The sequence below is a fragment of the Pelodiscus sinensis genome, chromosome 14 (assembly GCF_052426305.1).
Source record: "Pelodiscus sinensis isolate ZL-2025 chromosome 14, ASM5242630v1, whole genome shotgun sequence".
NCBI classification, from domain to species: domain Eukaryota; kingdom Metazoa; phylum Chordata; order Testudines; family Trionychidae; genus Pelodiscus; species Pelodiscus sinensis.
Window position 1 is genome coordinate 3,478,761 of NC_143065.1, and position 22,208 is coordinate 3,500,968.

The following is a 22,208-nucleotide window of genomic DNA, read 5'->3' on the forward strand; positions in this document are numbered from 1 at the left end:
GGACATTTAAGTAGGAATTCTGAGTATTCAAATTCAGAATATAGACTTCTTAAATGTAGGTGTCACGCTTGCACACTCAATGCAATTATTCAGCGTTGAATCCTTACTATTAATAACTGAACCAACCAAACACGCACACTTACAGTGAAGTTAGCTCCCGTCCTAGTAGCATTTCAGAACTTCACTTGTTTACTCTCAGGACAAAACAAAATCCTCCTAGAACTGTAAATATTTCTCAACTGATGGTGAAGTTATTAGTAGGCAGCTAAAAGCAGGTGCATTTCTAACCCCAACTGCGCACAGATAAATCTCTAATAGGCTCCCCATCACACACCTAATACAATTTATTGAAGGTGGCGTGTGAGAGAACTGTGGAAAGAGTGGCTTCATGAAAATGAGACTGGAATTATCTACAACAGTTCTGACGTCTCAGTGGAGTAGCATTGGGTGACATTAGGTAAACAATGCATTAGCCTAGTAATCTCCGCAGGTCCAGGTTCAACGGGGATCTAATTCAGAAGTGAACAGAGTTTGCTGCTAGATATCATACATATCTGACTAACTTTAGACATAGCCCTGACACCAGTTTCTCCACATAAGCTAGCAAATATTTTGGGAAACATCTGTCATTTAGCTCAATTGCACTCCTAAACAAAAATGGAGAACAAAGAGCAAGAACATTTATAGATGTCTGGTGACTACTGGATTTTATTTGTAGGAAATGTGAGCCACAGATCTAATTGCTCTCCATGTTCTAAGAGGACCATGGGCGGTGAGGTAATATCAGTCATTGGCCCAACTTCTGTAGGTAGAAGAGGCAATCTTCTGAGTGTCACAGAGCCCTTTTTCAGGTCTGGAAAAGGTAATTGAACACTTGTCTCTCTCATGAACAAAAGTTGGTCCATTAAAAGCTATTACGTCTGCCGCCTTGGGGAGAGGTCTCATATCCTGGGACAAACAGGGCTACAACCCTGCAAATTACCTGCTCTAATACAAGCAGGAAGAGGCAGGGCAGAGAAAAATTGAAGCTGCAACTAGTGTTCCACCCCATAGCAAAACCTTGTTGCCGAGCATCTACCCGAGGTCTGTTTATGAAGGAAGACAATGGAAAGAGCTAACACAGACTAAACTGCAGCTGGGACACATGCAGAATTCTCACTCAGCCCCCTTGCAATAAAAAGGCACATTAGAGAGCTGGAGAACTGGTTTGGATTGTAGACCAAAGATCACAGATGAAGACATTATATTGTTTTGTTTTCTCAGTAAACCTTGTTTTTTCCTGTTAGCTAATAGCAGAGTAGGATTTTTGGTTACTTGTATAGGAGCAAATCCAGGTTCCTTGAGAAAGCCTTTTTTCACCTAAGTCACTGTGTTTCTATTGGCAAGGGGGCAGGGCAGATATGGGAGTTGAATATAAGAAATACAACATCCACACAACAGATTGCAGAGGGCTGAGGTAGTTGCCTCTGCATGGATTCTCTTGTTTTTACAAGGGGCAGCATTAAGTGTTCAAAGCCTACTTCAGAACATCAGTACAGATTATCCTAGGAACTGTTCCATGGCCTAGCAGATGAAAGGCTCCCTCCACCACACTTTTGTCTGCTGCCCACCACAGTTGCTTTCTCATCAGAAGAGTCATCATGCCGTACGAGCAATAAGGATTCTCTGGTTTCCACAGCAAGGAAGGAATCATAATCCCTATGCTAGTCAATCAATTTTGTAAAAATAAATAAATACATTTTCACCATTTTCAGGTCACCTCTAATTAATTATAGCAATTTACATGAGTAGCCACACAGAGATTTTGATTAACAGGGAAGAGAAATCACAGAAGTATAAATATTGGCATTATTTCCTTGTGAAAAAAACATCACTAAACCAAATGCAGGACAATGTAGCACTTTAAAGACTAACAAGATGGTTTATTAGATGATGAGCTTTCGTGGGCCAGACCCACTTCCTCAGATCAAAATTTTGATCTGAGGAAGTGGGTCTGGCCCACGAAAGCTCATCATCTAATAAACCATCTTGTTAGTCTTTAAAGTGCTACATTGTCCTGCATTTTGCTTCAGCTACCCCAGACTAACACGGCTACATTTCTATCACTATCATTAAACCAAGTAGGAAAAGACACTAACAGGCAGTGTTCTTTCTCCCTGATATTTTCCACTTTTTTCTTTTACTGACAACTGGGGAGAAAAAAAAATCAGAACTGACAAAATGGAAAAAAACAAACCTGAAAAAACATTTTGTTTTTCAACTATGGAAGTTTTCACAGTTGTGGTTTTTGAATGACAAAATCTGAAAATAGTCAAAGAAAGCAGACATTTTCACTTTGTTGAAAATCCAGTTTCCTAGCCACAAAAAAGGTTTTAACATTAATTTTTCAGCCCTACTAACAATACAACCTGAATGCAAAGTCAGAAGCATTTTGGACCTTTGTTAATACTGATGTCCATTAGCATGTCACAAGTCTTCCTTTGTTTACCACAATACAGTAGGGAATACAAGTTACCTCAATTTGCTGGATAACTCAACCTACTTCTAAATCAGAGGATGAGAACAGTTTGTTGGCATAATCAAACTTAGAAGTCAGTGACTACAGGTGATTTTGCATATTTAATAGACCTAGTTGCATAATTTGTAACTGAAAAAGAATTAAATGACTTTTGTCTGTTTCGGAATTGGTTTATTTTAAAATGGCTTATTTTAAAATTGATTTATTTTAAAATTTCTGTCAGTGACTCTCTGCAGCTAATTTGAGTAGTTCACTGCAAGCATTTAACAATCCAACATGAAAATTCTGAACTGTTTTCACTGGATGTGTTGTCTGAAGGATACATTTTTGGTTTTGGATCAGATGAGTGTGGTTATTAGAAATATACATGCTTACAACAGCACATGTGCTTATATTTTGCAATTTTGGGAAATGTTCCTGCCAGGGAACTCATTTGCTAGAACACTTGCAGAAAAAGGAGCATAGACACAAACAAGCCAATTTTTATTTGAAAACGTAAATAGTAAGTAGAAAAGACTCTTTTGTGCCATTTACCCAGCTCTATACAATAATCAACACCAAAATGCACTCACACCAAGGTCCAGCTCTACTATCCGTGATAAACAGACAGACTCCTGCATTCATATAGAGACTCACTGGCTTTCAATGGGACCCGGCCTAGGTGCCACAGACCACCCACATCACAACTTGAAGGAGAAGGAACTTTTAGCGTCTAGCAGACTTACTGATAGCTGCGTGGCCATACCAATTTCAGCACGAGCCTCACATTATTTTGAGCTGTCCTCTGTAGCACTATCATCCTTTTTGATGTGTTACTATTCAACCTTTTCATTGATGACTTGGATCATTGAGTGGAGAGAGTATGTTTAGAAAATGTGCAGATGGCACCACCTTGGAAGGGGATGCATGCAGTTTGGAGGACAGGATTAGCATTTAAAACAACCTTGACAAGTTGGAGAATGAGTCTGAACTCAACAAGATGAAATTCAATGAAGACAAGTGAAAAGCTCTTCCCTTAAGAAAGAAAAATCATATGCACAACTACAAAACAGGGGATGATTTTCTAATTGGTAGTATTATTGAAAAAAGAATGCAGGTTGACTGTGTTTCACAAATTGAATACAAGTCAACAATGTGATACAGTGGTGAAAAAAGCTAATATTCTGGGGTGTTTTAACAGCGGTGTTGTATGTAAAACACATGAGGAAATTCTTCTGATCTATTCAGCTCCGCTGAGACCTAAGTTGGTGTACTGAGTCTAAGGCAGAACTCCACACTTCTGCAAAGATGAGGACAAATTAGAGTTGAGAGGAAAACAACAAAAATGATAAAAGATTTAAAAGAAACTTGACTTACAAGGAAAGGTTAAAAAACTGCACTTGTTTAGTCTTGAAACAGAAAACTGAGGGTGGACCTGATAGTCGTCAAATATGTTAAATGATGTTATAAATAGGACAGTGACCAACAGTTCTCAATGTGTACTGAAGTAATGGGCTTACTATGCAGCAAGGAAGATTTAAGTTAGATATTAAGAAAAATTATCCATCTAGGAGGGTGGTGAAGCACAGGAAAATTATTTCAAGGGAGGTTTTTAAGTCCCCATAATTGAAAATTTTTAAAAACAGGTTGGACAAACACTTGTAAGGGATGGTCTAGGCCAGGTTTACTTGGTCTTACTACAGTGCAGGGGGCTTGACTCAATGACTTCTCACAGTCACTTCCAGCCCTACATTTCTATGACTGTAAGTTCTTAATTTTCATGGACTTTTTTTTTTTTTAAAATCCAACACGGCAATCATGAGACGCTGTCTGAGCCACTGATATAATATCACCTACTTAATGACAAACTTTGTATTCTATATTATATGGTGCCCCTGCTACACATGCGGCATACCTTATAAAAATCTTTATCTAATTGTGAAAGACTACTGTTAGAAAACATTTTCATCACTGGCATGTTTAATTGAGCTCCTGAGAGGCTGTATCAGTAAGACTTAGGGATAAATAACCAGTAGTCCCATTGGTCTCACCAAGAATCCATTGATGTTTCATAAATCCTAGTCAGTACAAATCTAATTGAGTTACCATGCTGAATTAGCTTACATCTAAATGGCATTCATGTCTACAAATGGAATAATTAGAGTCTAGAAAATGGGATATATCAAGTGCTATCCCAAGTGACAACAGCAAGACATTTGTATTCATTCAATCAGCTGCTTTAAAAAAGCAGATGTAATACTCGATTTGGGGGCTGATGATTAGACAGTGTTACTGAGTCTAACAATAAAGCCAGATACAGGGTATTAACTATTTCTCTGTGCCTATCTATTTGTATTTACTCTAAGAGATTCTTTACTGATTCTTTGAGATTTTTCTTTACGATGCAAAGTAGTTGTATGACTAGTTAATCCCCACTTTCTTTCCAGGGTGCTGAAATCAGCAATACACAATAATGGTATTCTTTTCATAACTAGAATTCTAAGACAAATACAAATGCACCCGTAAATAACAGTCTGTAATCATCATCCACTAACCTTTTTTTTTTCACATTCACTGCTGAATGAATCTGTTTTTACACGGGAGTGCAACTAGTCTATCCATGGTGATATATGTCCTTGACTTCTTCTACAGTAAATAATAAAATGTACTAGCATGCTAGTGGGATAAACTCCAGGTCACTGCCACCCCAGCATTACCCGAAGTGCCAGTAAGTTCTTAAAATCAAGAATGAAATGTATTTAATATCTTTAATTGGTTATTAAGCTGGTTTTAGTGAGAAAACTTCGGCTTCACTTGAAACCAACATAAACTGCGAATATATCTTAAATTATATATTGATACTAGCATTGGATGAGGATCTTAGCCATGCTGGAAAATGGATTCCTCTAATTCAGAAAGTAGTCTAATTTGCATGCATATTTTATTTATTACACCAATTAAGTTTTGCAAATAGTTTGCAATGAGGTCCCGATGACCTCATAATTCACAATTACTCCTGGGATATCCTGCCCACTTTAGCACGTTTTGAATAATATTGCAATCTCCTTGAGAAAATAATACATTTTTTTACATGATACATTTGTTAAGTATGCACATACCTTGTTCTTAACCAATTTTACTCTACGTGTGGGCACTGGAGCTACTTCACGGATCTTTCTGGTGTTGCTATTGAGCACATTTCTTCAACAATCTTACTTTTCAAACACATAGGGTTGCCAGGTGTCTGGTTTTAAACCAGACAGTCCAGTATTTGAGTTTTCTGTTTGGGAAACAAATTGAGAAAATATAAATGTCCGGTATTTTCTAAATAAGATGTAATGTAGATTGTGATGTAATGTCAAGTGTGTCCAGTATTTTTGTTGAAACCATCTGGCAACTCTACGTGGTTACCAATCTCTTTTGAAAATCCCACCCTGTATCTTTTTTAGTTCCTAACTCAGTCTGAAGACATTCTGTGCTCCCACAATATAAATGAATAATAAGTACCTGAGATTTTTAGGATCATACTGGGCCTCTGGAACAGTTGTGGCCCCCACAGTCTGGAGAAAGATGAATCCTATGGGCACAAGGCATCTGCTCTGCAAGGCAAAACAAAGCACAGCCTACCCAAAGCTGGAACTGTGCTGGCCTAGCCTGAGCCCACCTGTCTCTCCAACTGCTATGGGAAGTTTAGTGGGGTTCAGGCAGGCTCCAGGGTGTCTGGGAAGGCAGAGTAGCAGGATCCTCCTCAGCAGCCAGCCCCTGAACCTGCATGGCACACACACAAGGCTCCAGAAAGGGATCTAGGGGTTATAGAGGACCACAAGCTGAATATGAGTCAGCAGTGTGATGCTGTGGCAAAAAAAGCAAACATGAGATGAGAAGGCATTCTTCCGCTCTACTCTGCGCTGGTTAGGCTCAGTTGCAGCAAGGAGTCCTGTGGCACCTTATAGACTAAGTGTAGGAGCATAAGCTTTCGTGGGCAAAGACCCACTTCGTCAGATGCATGTAGTGGAAATTTCCAGAGGCAGGTATAAATATGCAGGCCAGAATCAGGCTGGAGATGACGAGGTGGATCCAATCAGGGAGGATGAGGCCCACTTCTAGCAGCTGATCTGGAGGTGTGAATTCCAAGAGAGCAGAAGCTGCTTTTGTAGTTAGCGAGCCATTCACAGTCTTTGTTTAATCCTGAGTTGATTGTGTCAAACTTAAAGATGAACTGTAGCTCAGCAGTTTCTCTTTGAAGTCTGGTCCTGAAGTATTTTTAGTGCAGGATGACTACTTTTAGATCTGCAATTATGTGGCCAGGGAGATTGAAGTGTTCCCCTACAGGTTTTTGTATATTGCCATTCCTCAGTTGGAGTATTGTGTCCAGTTCTGGGCGCCGCATTTCAAGAAAGATGTGGAGAAATTGGAGAGGGGCCAGAGAAGAGCAACAAGAATGATGAAAGGTCTAGAGAACATGACCTATGAAGGAAGGCTGAAAGAATTGGGTTTGTTTAGTTTGGAAAAGAGAAGACTGAGGGAGGACATAATAGCTGTTTTCAGGTATCTAAAAGGTTGTCAGAAGGAGGAGGGAGAAAACTTGTTCATCTTGGCCTCTGAGGATAGAACAAGAAGCAATGAGCTTAAACTGCAGCAAGGGAGGTTTAGGTTGGACATTAGGAAAAAGTTGCTAACTGTCAGGGTAGTCAAACACTGGAATAAATTGCCCAGGGAGGTTGTGGAATCCCCATCTGTGGAGATATTTAAGAGTAGGTTAGATAACTGTCTATCAGGGATGGTCTAGACAGTATTTGGTCCTGCCATGAGGGCAGGGGACTGGACTCGATGACCTCTCGTGGTCCCTTCCAGTCCTAGCATTCTATGATTCTATGAATTACAGTCACAATCGGGGTTCCCTCTAAGCTGCAGGGCAGCCCAGCTTCAGGGGTGCTTAATCAGCCCCACCCAAGCAGAAGCTCAGGGCTCCATGCTTGGAACTGACTGACTGGGCAGGCCTGATTACTCACCTGTGAGACTGTGGTCACAAGGCTCTTCCTGCTGTTTTGCAGCCTGCATTTCCATGTGTCTCATTGGCTCTAGGAGGCTTGCTAGTCCTGAACTTCTGGTTTCTTCTCCTGCTCAGCCCCTAGGGTGGCCAGGTGTCCGGTATTCACCCGGACAGTCTGGTATTTTCGCCTCCTGTACGGTAAAAAAAAATTCAGAAAATACCGGACACCTAAGATGTCCGGTATTTTCTGATGTTTTCCCCCTAGCCAGGAGGCAAAAATGCCAGGCACCTGCACCACCCCCCCCCCCCCAACCACAAACCCCATGCTTACCTGGTTCCGCAAGGCTGCCGGCACAAAATGGCTGCCAGCAAAAAAGACCAAGGGGAAGCAATCTCTCCTCTGTTCCTGTCCCTGCACTCACTCTTAAAGGGAGCATGCTGTTTTAATGCTGTTTTATTTTATTTATTTATTTTTGCTTAATAAGTCTTGGAGTCCTTTTTTTTTCCCCAACAACTTTGGTCTCCCTCCCTCCCCCCTTTTTTTCCCCTTCAACAGAATATTTTCCTGGTGGTTTTTTTGGGGGGTGGGGGTGGGAGGGGGCAGGTGTTCAGTATTTTTGTTTCAACCATCTGGCAACCCTACTCATCCCATCCAGCCCCCCTTCCCTGCACCTTAGCCCAGAATGGGCAAAGCGGGCTTCCTCCTTGCTGCCCTCCCTTCCCCTTTGCACTCTCCCTCCTCGGTTGGCTTTCCCCACTTTGCTGGTGTATGAAGGATTTTGTTTCACTTTGCCAGCTTAGTTGCTACCAAGCCTGCTGCTGGGAACTCTTCTCCCCTTGCTCTCTCCCCACACGTGCTTCACCATAGTCCCTCTCCCCCTTACTAGTGTGTGGAGTGGTAGGGGGAGGGGAGGAGGTTGCCTAGCCCAATGAGAGATAGCTGCCCAATCCCTCCCCTTCTTGCCCTCTCCCCACATGCTTCCTGTTTTCTGTGCCCTGTGGAGTTGGATTTGTGGGTGGGTAGGCAGGCATGAGAGAAATGAGCTTGAGGAGGGGGGAGGGGAAGAGGCAAGGGGAAGGAACGGGGAGTGAGGGGAATGAGGAAAGGAGGGTGGAGAAGAAAAGAGGATGAGGAATCGGTCAGGGAGGGCAGGAGTCTGGCATGCTGTGTCCCCTCAGCAGCAGCGGGGGCTCCCTAGTTAAGCAGGCCCTTCTAATCCCCACAAGCCCTGCTCCCCTAAACCTGAACTCATTCAACAAGCTCCCCACACCCCCAACCCACTGAGCCCCAGCAAGTTGCACCTGCACCCCCTATCCTATGAAGTCCCACTTCCTCAGCACCTGGACCCCACTCCAAACCCCACCTGCCCTCAACTCCTCCAAACTCAACCAGAGTCCCATTGCCCCTACACCAGAACCCCCCAATAGTCCGTTGTGCGTCCAGATCTTCCACTGAGCCACTCACACTCAGACTGCCCCATACATGGATCCCCCACAATAACTCCTCCACACTGGTCTCATACTGGGCTGAGCCTGCCAGTCACATCTGCTACACTGGCACAGAAGGGCAAGGTCTGGTCAGCCTCACAGTAGAGTTCCTGTACTGGGAGAGGCTGCAGTTTCAGGAGATCACCACACCTCAATACAGCCAGTAGCCTGTGCTCCACCCTGCTAGAAACATGAAGATGAGGGGTTTTCTTAATGGCCTTCCTGTCACAGACTTCCAGTAGAACATTGGACCCATCATATAAGACTTTGTCTCCAGGAGCGATTTCCACTGATTAAAAAACAAAACGTGGATAAGGAACTTAATTATCTTGTGCCACAGTTTCTCCTTCTGAAAAAAGGGATAATAATAATACTTGCCTGCCTCACAGGAGTTTGTGTAAATTCGTTGGTTTTAGTTCAATGTTTTGATGTCATCAGATGGAAAGTGCTGAGAAGTGCAATTTTGCAAAGTATTTTTTATAGTTTCAAAATCTTTCTTCATTTTTCATGCAATAGCCACTGCTCCTGGATTACAGGAGAATTTCAATGTGCGACTTTATGGGTTGGCTCCTCCTCCCATTGCGTGATGCTGGAGCAATTTGCCCAAATTTAGTGCTGTTAATTAGATACTTTCTGCATGTCTAGCACATGGTACAAAACATGTTCTGTTTTGTTGAAAAGAAATTGCAGAAAAGCCGGGGGAAGAAGGTGTTTAAAAAATCATTTGCTTGCGTTCAGGGATTTGTCTGGAAGGGGACAAGCCTGCAGTGAGCAGGGAGACAGTGGAAAGGGGGCGGGATATGGGCTGGGAAACTACTGCCTCCCCAATTGGAAGCTTCACCAACTGCCCATGACTGTGGGTAACTTCAGTCAAGTCACTCTGGTATATACGGATACAGGTACTTTAGAGATCAGAATCAAGTTCAACTAAATGCATGTGTAGGACCAAAGGCAGAAATTGGCCCAGTGTCCCTCAACTTACATGTCACTATTTGCTAGTAATTTCTTTTTCTTCAAGCACTGTTCCTAGGTTCTCAGTTATATTTACCCCTATTATAAATGTCATACATTTTTTTTTAAAGAAAAGATCAAAATGCTTGATTTCCAAAGAAGTTAAGGAGGATGAGATACTTAGCTCAAAATCAGATATCATCCCATCTTATACATGTAACGTTGACAAATTTGCCCATGTACATATATGTTTGCAGAACGTGTATCACGTGGAAATAGAAACTCAGTCTGAGAGGAATGGAGTACACAGAGATGATATTTAGTGGTCATCTTAAACTCTCAATGAATACTGACATCTCCATTTCTTCTTTTGGAAAATGTATTTAGTGACTAAGATACCCTCACTTAACACTAGGTTAAATTTTGACTATTCAAATCGGGATTCACCATAATGGGAATCTATCGTCTTGCCTCTACCAGATCTTTTTATAAGTTAAGTATTCTACGACATTGCATAAGATAACAGAAGGGCAAGATGGAAATACCTGTCCAGGCATGTAATCCATCCCCATGCCGGTACAGGCATGGGATTTGGTGGTGTTTTGCCCATTCTAGATTGAAGTAGGTCAACTTGTGGGAATTCCACTGATTGTCTTGGAAAGATTATTCAGCAGCCTAAAAGATCTTGCTGCAAGACAGCTATTTCTGATACTCAGCTGATTTTTCCTTTTCTTATTTGTCCCATTTCTTCTTGTTACATCCACTTGTAAGTCTTAAGTAAACTCTCTCTTTGCTAGTTATTAAAACCCTTTGACTGTTGCTAGAGATATCCCGACACCAGTCTTCATGGGCTTTAGTCATCTTTATCACAAGAGCATACTAGTTCCTTTATTTTTTCATAAATCAGTCCCTAGAGCAGCCCGATTAGTTTTGTTTTCCATTACTGTCCTTTAGTTTGAAAGCCTCTGATGCACAGAATGAAATGCAATGTTCCAGATTCAGTGATATGAGGGCCTCATACTCAGAGACTATATATTACCATGTTCCAGAAAATGATCCCTCCACATACTGCGCACTGTAATTGGATCAGTTTACACCGGACTTGAGATGAGAGCCTTTCCAATGACTTCAATTATCAATTGACTAGACTCATATGGCTATGCAAATGCCTGTCTAATTTACTGTAGACTGTTCCCTCCAAGTCTTTTAGCATTCCAGGGTTTTTTTAAATTTTCTCCTTACTGAAACTATTTTCCAATATTTCCCCCATATGTTTTACCAGCTTTTCTCATCCAATTGAATCTTATTGTCATTTTCCACTCATATTTCTAACATCTCTAGAGCCCTTTCTCTAGTTCTATTGGTGTCTAAAACACCTGCTAATTGAATATAAAATGCACGCAGCAGAAGTATAAGTGAGCCATAATTGATTACTCAAAAAATTGGATCTGATAATCATCCAAAAGTTTTGTTTTTTTGTCGTTTAATGATTTAAAAGTAGCATGTTAAAACAAGAAGGTAAGGACTGTGCCAGAAGTGATTGAACTGGCAATGTTTAAAGTTCACAAGTGAATAGTAGAAAAGCTTTAAAAGCAGACTAAGTTGTAAAGGTGCTAAGCTCTTCTCAGCCACTAAAGATTAGAACAATAAGCTCACCGTCCCCTAGGGGAAAATCAGGCCAGGTGCGTAAAAGACATTTTCTTCAATATAAAAATGTCTAGCTGCTTCTCTATTGTGAGCAATCTAATTATGGGATTATTAACATTATTGTATTTAGTCCATATGAGACTACAAAACAGCAGCTCAGTCCAGTATGGTAGATAAAAGCCCCAAATAGTTGTTTACTGTTAAAATGGGTGCCGCTTACATGAGCAAGCGCTGTATAGTGAAGGTATCTCTTTGAAGTAATGTCTCTGGAGAGTAAAATCTAGTTAGCTGTACAATCTATAAACACCCTATTGTCAATGGTTCATCAACTACACAAGTTCTTCCAAGTTTTTATATCTTTTGGGGCTTAATTCATTCAATTCATACACACAAAGTGCTGGTAATTTATCCAACTCCAGAGAGAATCTTTTCACAGGATCAGTTTTTAACACTTTGATTTCCTATCCTTCCTTCTTTGATGCTGTAATATAGATACAGGTTAACAACTTAGATATTCGGTTTATAATCTAACTGAAAACCCAGTAGCGGTTGGTCATCAGATCTTTTGTTAACAGGCAAATATGTTTTTTGAACAGAAAAACACAGAGTCCATTTCTGATCGTATATACAATTCAATTTAAAGCTAATGGGAGCGGGTTTCATGTGTCCAGAGGATATGTAATCCTTAGAGTGTTTCACAAGATGGACCAGTACACAAAAGGGCCAAATTCTGCTCTCGGTTACACAGTGTATATCAGAAATAACTATTTACACTGGGTATGAAATGAGAGCAGACTGTTTAAAACTACGAATGCTGGTGAAGCTACTGTTTCTTAAAGCTCTTTTTTCAATCCTCAAATTAAATGATGTGCTAACTCCTGATCAACAGAACTTTAAAATAAAGATCTTTAGAACAGAAGCTAATAACAAAACCTAGAGTACTTAATAAGCATAAATACCAGATGATCTATCTAGAGCCAATGTATAATCCCCAAGATCTGATATTTTAATTAGTGTAAAATGTTTTGTATCTTCTCAAATTCATTCACGCACTTAAGATGATGTGCTTTGAAGAACTGCATTATTTGTAGTTCATTAGTCATATACATAAATTTTCCATTGTTAACTGGCTACTCAAAAGGAACAAAATATGCTGGAAAGTATACTATAGGGGGCAATCTTGCATTGGCAAGGGAATAGAGTAGATAACCCAGTAGATCTATTTCCATTTCTAGGACCTGATTCTCTGTTGCCCTGCACCTGGTGCAATGCGAGGATAAAAAGCTGCCAAATTAGCATGGTGGTAGTTTTCAGTCACTTTGCACTAGGAGATATGATTATACAAAAGGTTCAGGGAGAGAAAATAAACCCTTTACTTTCTTGGTTTTGTCAAAGCTGATAATCAGTGCTATTAAGCACAATAAAAGGCTAGCCCCAGAGGCAATTATAGTAGCCAAATTAAGTTAAAAAAGCTAGATTTTATTATGGTTTGACTTGTACTTGATTGGATTGCCTTTTCCATCATGCAATAATTTAGAAACTGATGAATGATGTGGGGGCAATACTTCAGTAGTAAAATACACAATTGTGATTCATGTTACATGAGAAAAAAATGTATTATGTGAAACTGCATGTTATTCAAAAGGACACAGTCTAAGATTGTTTATTAGTATACAAAATACAGAGTGAAATTTTCCCATAGGAGTAGCAGCCTGAATAGTATTAATAGTGCTTTAAACTGTAATGAATTCCCAGTCTAATTCACTATGAGGTTTCAATTTATACCACATTTAGAGTACTCCAGGTTCAAGTAATCACTGCAGTAATTAGCTTACTTCCAGTCCTTCAAAATAAACCCACTAATTTTTGCAATCAGCCTTCATTTGGTTAATCACCAGTTTAATTGATTTAATTAGTTTGATCTGCAAAATTAGTCAAGTGTAAATACTGTTTTGTAAACAGAGTTTAGCTCCAAGCTGTAATATAGGGAATTCTAATTCAAAGCTAGAGTTAATAATAAAACCAACACATATATGATTTTGTTGCAGTATCCAGCAGTTTTAAGTCTACAAGACAGAGTTTTATGTTTTTGTGGATATTACTGAGTACTTAAACAATACCGATAAAATCAAGTCTTTGCCTCTCAACATTTTAGTCCCCATGTGATGATTTCATAGCATAACAAAAAGACAGAAAAATAGCACTTTAGTTTTTTCTATCTTTTAGTGCCGAAATGTACCTATTTTAATGTTTAAAAAAAAGAATGCTTAGATGTGCTTAGATTTGTTTTTCGTAACTTATTAATGAGAACCCCATCAATTCCCCCCTCAAGCATTAGAAGGCAAAGGAAACAAGAGGTAGTCAATTCATATACCTTGGGCAGTCCAAAATATACAGCCGGAAATAATGCCATGAAAAGACAAGTTGGCAACTAAAATAAAATCTGTTCACCAAAAATCTATACCATAAAGACTAACCTATGATTCTTCACTTCATTCTTAAGATACCTTATAAGTAAGTTCTACATAAAGGCCTGTTTTCCTTGTGTGTCTCAGAATCCCATATCTGATGCTGTACAATTACTTTGAGTGCATCTTTAAACAGAGAGGCCATTGTCTAGGTACCTAGGGAAAGGGAACAGGTAGGGCTGTGGGGAGGGGAGAAAGGGGGTTGGAAGCTGTTGCAAAAGGGAAAATGAGTCAGCATGGTAATGCCAACTCATCCACTTGGACTAGAAGGGCAGAAAGGATGTTCTCCTTCCCCATAACACGTTGAGGGAAGGCTTTGTTAGGCATGAAGGAGGTTAGGCATCTGTGAGGTGGCTGTCCAGTGCAAGTACTCCATAGGGAAGGGATACAGCAACCAGATACATGACTAGGTAAAGGACTAAAAACCACGTCATTGGTTAAAGGAACAGAATGGGGGAGGAGGGCACGGGCCAGAGCTCCTTGGAATGCTATGGCAGGTGGCCAAACCCCCTTTCTTATAACTGACCTTAACTCTCTTACAGGGAGAGGGGTAACTCCCACAATGGGTTCGCTAAGGGACTTGGATGGAAAAAAGGGGAGAAGCTGGTGGAAGCCCCCCAGATAGTTATTGAATGAACACGGTGTTACCTAAATGACACCATTTGCCAGATAGTCCCAAATATCTAATAATTAAGTTGTGGCCAGACTAAAATCATATCAAGTGTCTCCTGTCCTTTCGGGATAGCTGGACAACAATATATCTTACTGCACCATATGTTTTGGATTCACAGGAAGTACAGGGCTGCCTCCTGTGTCGCACAGCACACATTAGTGGGGGCTCTTCCCTCTAATTGTTTTGCATGTGCATTGGCCAGTGAAGTCAATGCTGACAGAAATTTAAGACTGCAGGGAAAGCTACTTTTTGAGGTAACATAGGGTGTGTCTAGACCACCTACTTTTGGCGACAAAAGTGGACTTTTGTCGACAAAACTATACCAGCATCTACACTACCGCTGAGTTCTGTCGACATAACGTCGACAGAACTCAGCAGTTTTGTCGACTCTGGTAAACCTCATTTTACGAGGCATAACGCCTTCTGTTGACAGAACTCTGTCGACAGAAGGTGTTATTGCCTGTAACGTTGCGTCCAGACTACGGGGTTCTGTCGACAAAGCAGCTTGCTTTGTCGACAGAACTCAATGTGTCTGGACGCTCTTTGTCGACGGAAGTTTTGTCGACAGTATCTGTCGACAAAACTTCCGTCGACAAAATGCGGTAGTCTAGACGTACCCTAAGTTTAGTGAGAGCACAAGACCAGGAGTTGGGATATCCTGGATCCATCTTTGACTCTGCCAGACCTATTGCATGACTTTAGTACCTCACTGCCTCATTTTTCAAATGGAAGTAATGTTTACCTTCCTCAGCTTAAAACAGTGTGGATTAAGCAGAGTTGAAGTTTCTCACCTTAAATTTTTTTTCACCGGTATGTTGGGGTTTTGTCAAAAACAATTTGTAGAAAAATTGTCATTTTTATTTGTTCAATGAGAAATTTAGAAATGAAAACTGTTGTTTTGCTTTGAGGCTCTCATTTTAGGGCAGTTTAAAAAAAAAATCAGAATCCCCTTATCCCTCCTTTTTATTTGAACATGAATTATATTGAAGATTCTTCCCCACATTTTTCTTTTTTCCCCCACAAATGCCCTCCCTTCCCACTGTTCTGTAACCTTTCAAAATGTCTTCACCTCTGAAAAAAATTACTGTGGAAAAAGTAAAAATGAAGCTACATAATTTTGCCACTCTTATCTTCAAAATTTCCTGACCATTAAAAAATAAATCATAGCTTGGCAGAGTTACAAAGTACAGAGTTTCTTTTTTTCCAATCTGGAGGATTTCTGAACTGTTACAAGATGGGGGAGAGGAAGGTAGGCTGGAGGGAAGAAGAGATGAAAAAACAAAAAAGGAAAATCCCTGGACATTCATTGGGGAGGATGGGATGGGTTTTTTTTTAATTGTTTTCAATACCCAAAAAGTTTGAAATGAAAATTTCAACTTATTTTGTTTTGAGGCTTTCCTGAAAATTATGTGTATACTTTAAAATAAATATCTTGTGATCAGAAATGTTAATGGGATTTTTAAAACCAGTTTGAGGATAAAGGGGAAAGATTTCAAAAAGCTATAAGAACAAATTTCTAAAGCTTTTTATCTACTGTCAATATCTATTCTAGTGTTCTAGTGGAGCCCAGGACAAGAAGGGTAGAGCGCTGTTGTTCAATATTGAACTGCTCAGTTGTATACCTGAGCACCTGCTCAAACTGGCCGTGATTCTAGCTACAGCTGACATGCCTTCAAGCCCACATTCTACCATGAAAATAGATTTTAATGTAAGCTAGGAGGGAAATGTATTATTCTGCTGAACAAATGCAACATTTACACAAATTCTCTAACATTTTTAATAAACCTGTTATTCGTATTGTATATTGTGTTAATTTGTGGCATTTGCAAAAACAACCATGCATCCTATTTTGTGCATGCCATGCAATTACTACTAAAGAGGTTTTGAGGTATTCTCATTAAGCTGGGTCCCAGATGTTTTTGTGCTTGTGATTTGTGTTGATCTGTTCTTTGTCAGTTCTCATTATCAATCAAGGTGACTGAATTAAGTCAGCCACTCTGAAAAAGGCCTCTTTATGCATACGATCAGGACCACAGCTACAGTACAAAGCTCAAAGAAGATCCCCCGTGCTTCATATTACCTCTGCACATGAGATAAAATACCATGTTAGAAAAGGCAGAATTGTAAGTCCATTTCAGTCTCTCTACAGAACTTTTATGTGAATAAATAACATTTTCTGGGAGAAAAAAAATCTCTAAAGCGCTGATCTCTGGTAGAACAGTACCCTGTGGAGTAGATTACAATATTTTAGCATGTTAGTTTCATTTGGTGTTGCCACCAGTGCTCTTTTAGCAGTGATACAAACTACCCATTGGGCACTCATTATACTGCACAGGAAAGGGTGGGATACCTTGTAAATATGCATTAAACTGTGGTTGTATTTGCCTCTGTTTTGTGCTATGTCTGTGTGGAGATACAAACATGCATGCTTCAGAGCAATATTGCAGGTATTTTGCTGGCATTATGCTACTGAATATGAAATATGCTTTCTCTACAGCTGTTGCTTATACTAGTGGGAACAAATGGCCCATCATAAAAAAAAAAAGATGTTTGGGGCAGGAATTTACGCTGAGAAAGAGCTATTGAAAATTAAATTTGGAAAGTAAGTGAAAAAATCGGAATTCAAGACACTGTATCCAATCTTCAATGAGAGAAAGTCACAAGTGAGAAAAATGTTACTTTTAATAGAAAAGATTCTTACAAGCGTTTTTGGAAACAGTGTTTACTATAGCCAAATGCCAAAGATAATTTAACTCTGCACATGTGTGCATATACTTAAATTGTGTATATTTGTACCTGTGCTTGTTTGTAGGACAAAAGCTAATAGCATATGGAAAGTATTAAACACCAAAGTCTTCTTATTTAAATATAACAAATAAAAGGGCAATAAAAATATTATTGAAGTCCCTTCATGTGCAGAGCATAAGAAATTCATAGGATTTTCCTTGCCTTTAGAGTATACTGTGAAGGTAGCTTGTATTGCCCAACAATGCTTTTCAAGCAGGCATTGTTCAAGAACTTAACACTTGTAGGGGCTCTAAGGTAATAGCTACACTACAAAATCAGGTCAGATTTATTAAAGTTGACTTTTTGCATCTAATTTCATAAAGTCGAAGACACATGTCCTCACAAAACACATGTGGTCAATGGAGTGTGTCCCCACGATCACGGCTCATATCAAGTCTAACAGTGATGCACTGTTGGTAGCCATCTCATCATTTATGTCACCCATTTGAATTTTGGGTTAAGATTCCAGTGCCTGATGGAATAAACATATTGCTCTACCCACCTTGCTTGAAAGCAACAGCAAACAAATCATTTTGGGCCATCTTTCTCCTGGTTGTCCATGCAGGTACCACTGCACGGCAAGCATGGATCTAGCTTTGCTGCAAACTGCTGTGACAAGCATTACAAACACCTCATGCATTATCCTGTGGTTTGTCCAGAGACTAGCCAGAAGCCATCTACATGAGAAAAAATGTGAATAGGCCATGCACACAGGCAGGCAGGAATTCATTGAACAGAGCAATTGACATGTGCTGGCAGTGGTCGGGCATGTGACAAAGGGGAATACCAAAATGAGACCTACTCTGACAGCTGAGAAATGCATGATGATAGCTCTATGGAAACTTGCAATGCCAGACAGCTACTGGTCAATCAGAAATCAGTTCAGAGTGGGGAAATCTACAGTGGGAGTAGTTGTGATGCAAGTAGCCAAGGCAATACACTTCTGCTAGGCAGGACAGTGACTCTGGGAAACATGCAGGATATAGTGGATGGCTTTGCTGCAATATGGTTCCCTAATAATGGCGGGACAATAGCTGGAATGCAGGTTGCTATCTTGGCATCAGACCACCGCCAAGCAGGACACAAACCACGAGGGTACTTCCCAAGGGTGCTGCAGGTGATGGTGGATCAAAGGGGCCATTTCAGCAACATCTGTGTGGGGTGATTGGGAAAGGTGTATGACACATGCATCTTTAGTAACTCTGGTTTATTCGGAAAAATTCAAGACAACTTTCTTCCCATACTGGAAAATTACCATTTGAGACACTGAAGTGCCAACAGTTATCCTTGGAGACCCGGCCTACCTTTTGCTCCCAGGGCTCAGGAAGCCATACATAGATACCCTGGACAGCAATAAGGAGCAGTTCAACTTCAGGCTGAGCAAGTACAGAATAGTGGCCGAATGTACCTTTGGATGTTTAAAAGGATGCTGCCAAAGTTTTTGACTAGGTTAGATCTCAACAAAAGCAATATTCCCATTGTCGTTGCTTGCTGTGTGCCTACATAATATCTGTGAAAACAAGAGGGGAAAGTTTCTGGTGAGGTGGGGTGATTGAGGAAGATTGCTCGGTGGCCAGTTATGAGCAGCCAGACACCAGGGCAATAAGGAGAGCTCGTCAAGGTGCACTACTCATCAGCAAGTCATTAAAAAACAGTTTAATGAATGACTGGAGTAGACTATGGTGTGACGGTTGTGTGTGTTACTCATTACCAAGCTGCCCTTGTAAACAGTCCTCTCCAAAGGCAATTAGCACAATAAAGAAAGATACTGTTGATCTGAAATCATACATTTTTTTTATGTAGGAATCACGGACATAACTGAATAGAAAAGGAGTTTCTGACACAGCTAAGGTCTGATAATGGAAGGTAGAGGAGAGCACACAAGGAAAAGGAGCTTTTTCCAGTGCCCCTTTTCTAGCTTTTCCTAGTGCCAGTGGAGATGACAAAACTGGGAATGACAGCCTTCTGCTCCAGAGCCATCCCAGAGACTTGGCTTCCAGGGCCTCCTCTCCACCTTCCCCCACATAATAGAACATCTGGGAGAGGAGGCTATGGAATTTGGTGAAGAGGGCAGATGGATTCTCAATGGAGGTGGTGGTGGGGGGAGCGCTCTGTGCTCCAGCTGCTTTTCCTGCACCTCGGCCACACACCTCATCAGCTCTGTTTGCTTCCCCCATGACCCTCAACATCTCATTCTGCATCTTAGGGCTCTTGTTCCTGTATGCTTTTCTGCCCTCCTGTTCAGTGCAGATGGCCTGTAACGTTCTCTTCCATATATTAGTTGTGCCCTGTCATTGTGGGTGCATTGTTGGAGTTTGTTAAATATTTTGTCCCATCAGTGTGTTTTTCTCTTTCTAATCTGGGAATACCTAATTTCTGAAGGATCAGGTGCAGGTAGTAAACTGATGGTTTCATTGGGAAAAAAATTGGGGAAAAAAAAAAAGCAAAGGTAGACTTTAGAGAAGATACATTGTAAAAAACAGAAAGTTAATTTTTTTTAAAAACAATGAATGAAGCGTGATATAACACAAAAGACATGTGGTTAGGTATAAGGCCAAAATTTTGCATTTTAAACTGAGCGCCTACCAGTCAGGTATTAACACATGCAGTTTGCTGGCAGGCATGGTAAGCAATACATTAGGAGGGCTCTTTTGCTTCCATGTTTGAAAACATATGGGAACGGGTGCTTGCAAATTACAGCCCTCATTGTTGTTCACACATTTGCATTTGCAAAGGGAGGGTTCACATTTGTGAGGGCCCCCACATACAGTATGCTGGTAGAACCCAGCCCTTTCTCACCACATTGACTTGAATGGAGGTTGCAGCAGGTTGGGGATTTAGAGGGTCAGTCAGCATATAGTTTCCTCCCCCTCCTGCACATTAAGGGTGTTCTTTGGGATGATCCCTTCGAGCCCATTGCAAACAAGGAAGCAAACCTGGGCTCATAATTTGTTGGGGATGAACAAACAGGTGGAGTACCTCAGTGCTATCAATTACAGAACTTCCCCCATTTCACCCAGGTCACCATGCAAGATATCAGTCTTCTCTGAATCACAGAGCATGAATGGGAGCAGAAGCTGCATGAATGCAGGCAGAAACATGGATCTTATGATGCATTGCTTTATGTTGAAAAGATGGCAGATCATTTATTGCTGGCTTAGCATGAAAAGGGGTCCTACTGTGGAGGATGGAATATGGCATCCCTTTCCAGAAACCTTCTGAGAAGGATTGAAGAATACCTGGATGAGAACTTTGTAGAGATGTGCAAGGAGATTTCCCACTCAGTCTCTGGATACATTAAACTTGTTTGGGAGGATCCCACGGTATAGGCTGACTGGCTGCCATTGTATCCTAATTGCTCAGGGCAGATCAAAGATTAAATTCAATTACACTTAACCACTGTAGCATGAGTTCAAATGTGAACTCAGTAGAAGTGCCCTCCACATCATCAGCATCTGGCAACAATAGGTCCATAATTAGAAAAAAGGTCCTGGCTATTGGTGAGATCAAATCCTCTGCTTGCCTGCTGAGCATTCTCCTCCTCCTCCTCCTCTACAATGTCTTCCTTGTTGTTGCCAGAGGCTGCCTGAAGAGTTATCATCAGGAAGCTGCCTTGGGAAGTATCCACAGACCGTTTTGGGACAATGGTTGGGTTCCTCCTCCTCCCTCCCCCCCAGAATCCAATGCAGTAGCTCATAGAAGCAACATGTCTGAGGCTCTGACCCGGACTGACCATTTGCCTGTTTTGTCTTCTGGTACACTTGCCTGAGCTCCTTTCATGCAGCAATGCTGGGTGTCCCGGCTGTATCCTCTCTCATCAAGCCCTGTGTGGTTTTGGCACAGATACCAGCATTTCATCTGCTGCTTCTGAGTTCTTCTTGCACCAATTCTTCTCCCTGCACAACAGTCAGATCCAGAATCTCCTTCATGCTCCATGCTGGAGCTCATTTGTGACTCTGGGCAGTCATGGTCAGGCGTGCTGCTGGGCTTACCACGCTAGCCAAACAGAAAATACGATTCAAAAGTTCCTGTTGCTTTTCCTTTTCCTGGGAGTGCAGCAGAGTTGAAAGTGCTGCCCAGAGCAATCACATGGGGGCACTGCAGGACATCCTGGAAACTAAGATCATCAAATTAAGCAGTGCTGAGTCTGCACTACTCCAAATTCAATCTCGGAAAGTTGAATTTGGTGTGAATCCTGTCATCAAGGTGGAGTTCTGAAGTTTACTTTAAAAGCCCGTAAGGTCAGCAGAAGGAGCTTGATGGTATAGACTCGTTCGATACCTTGACATAATGTGGCTAACTTTGATCTAATCTCATAGGGTATGTCTATACTAGAAAGGAAGATCAAAGCTGCCACAGTCGATCTTCCAGGGTTTGAATTAGCGGTCTAATTAAGACAGCTAATGTGAAGTGAGAGAAGTAAGAGGAGCACTCCGGTTGATGCCTGTAACCGTGCTTTCACAAGGAGTAAGAAAAGTCAAAGGAAGAGTGTTCTTCCTTCAACTTCCTGCAGTGTAGACAGCGTGCAGTCTTCATCAGCTAGCTGTATAAGGATATGTCTACACAGTGGCGCTATTTCGGGATAATGTCAGTTATGCCGAAATAGCGTTGTGTGCATCTTAACAGCACACCCATTATTTCAAAATAGATTAGAAATAATGGGTGTCTTATTCTAGCTTCCTGTAAATCTCGTTGCATGAGGAA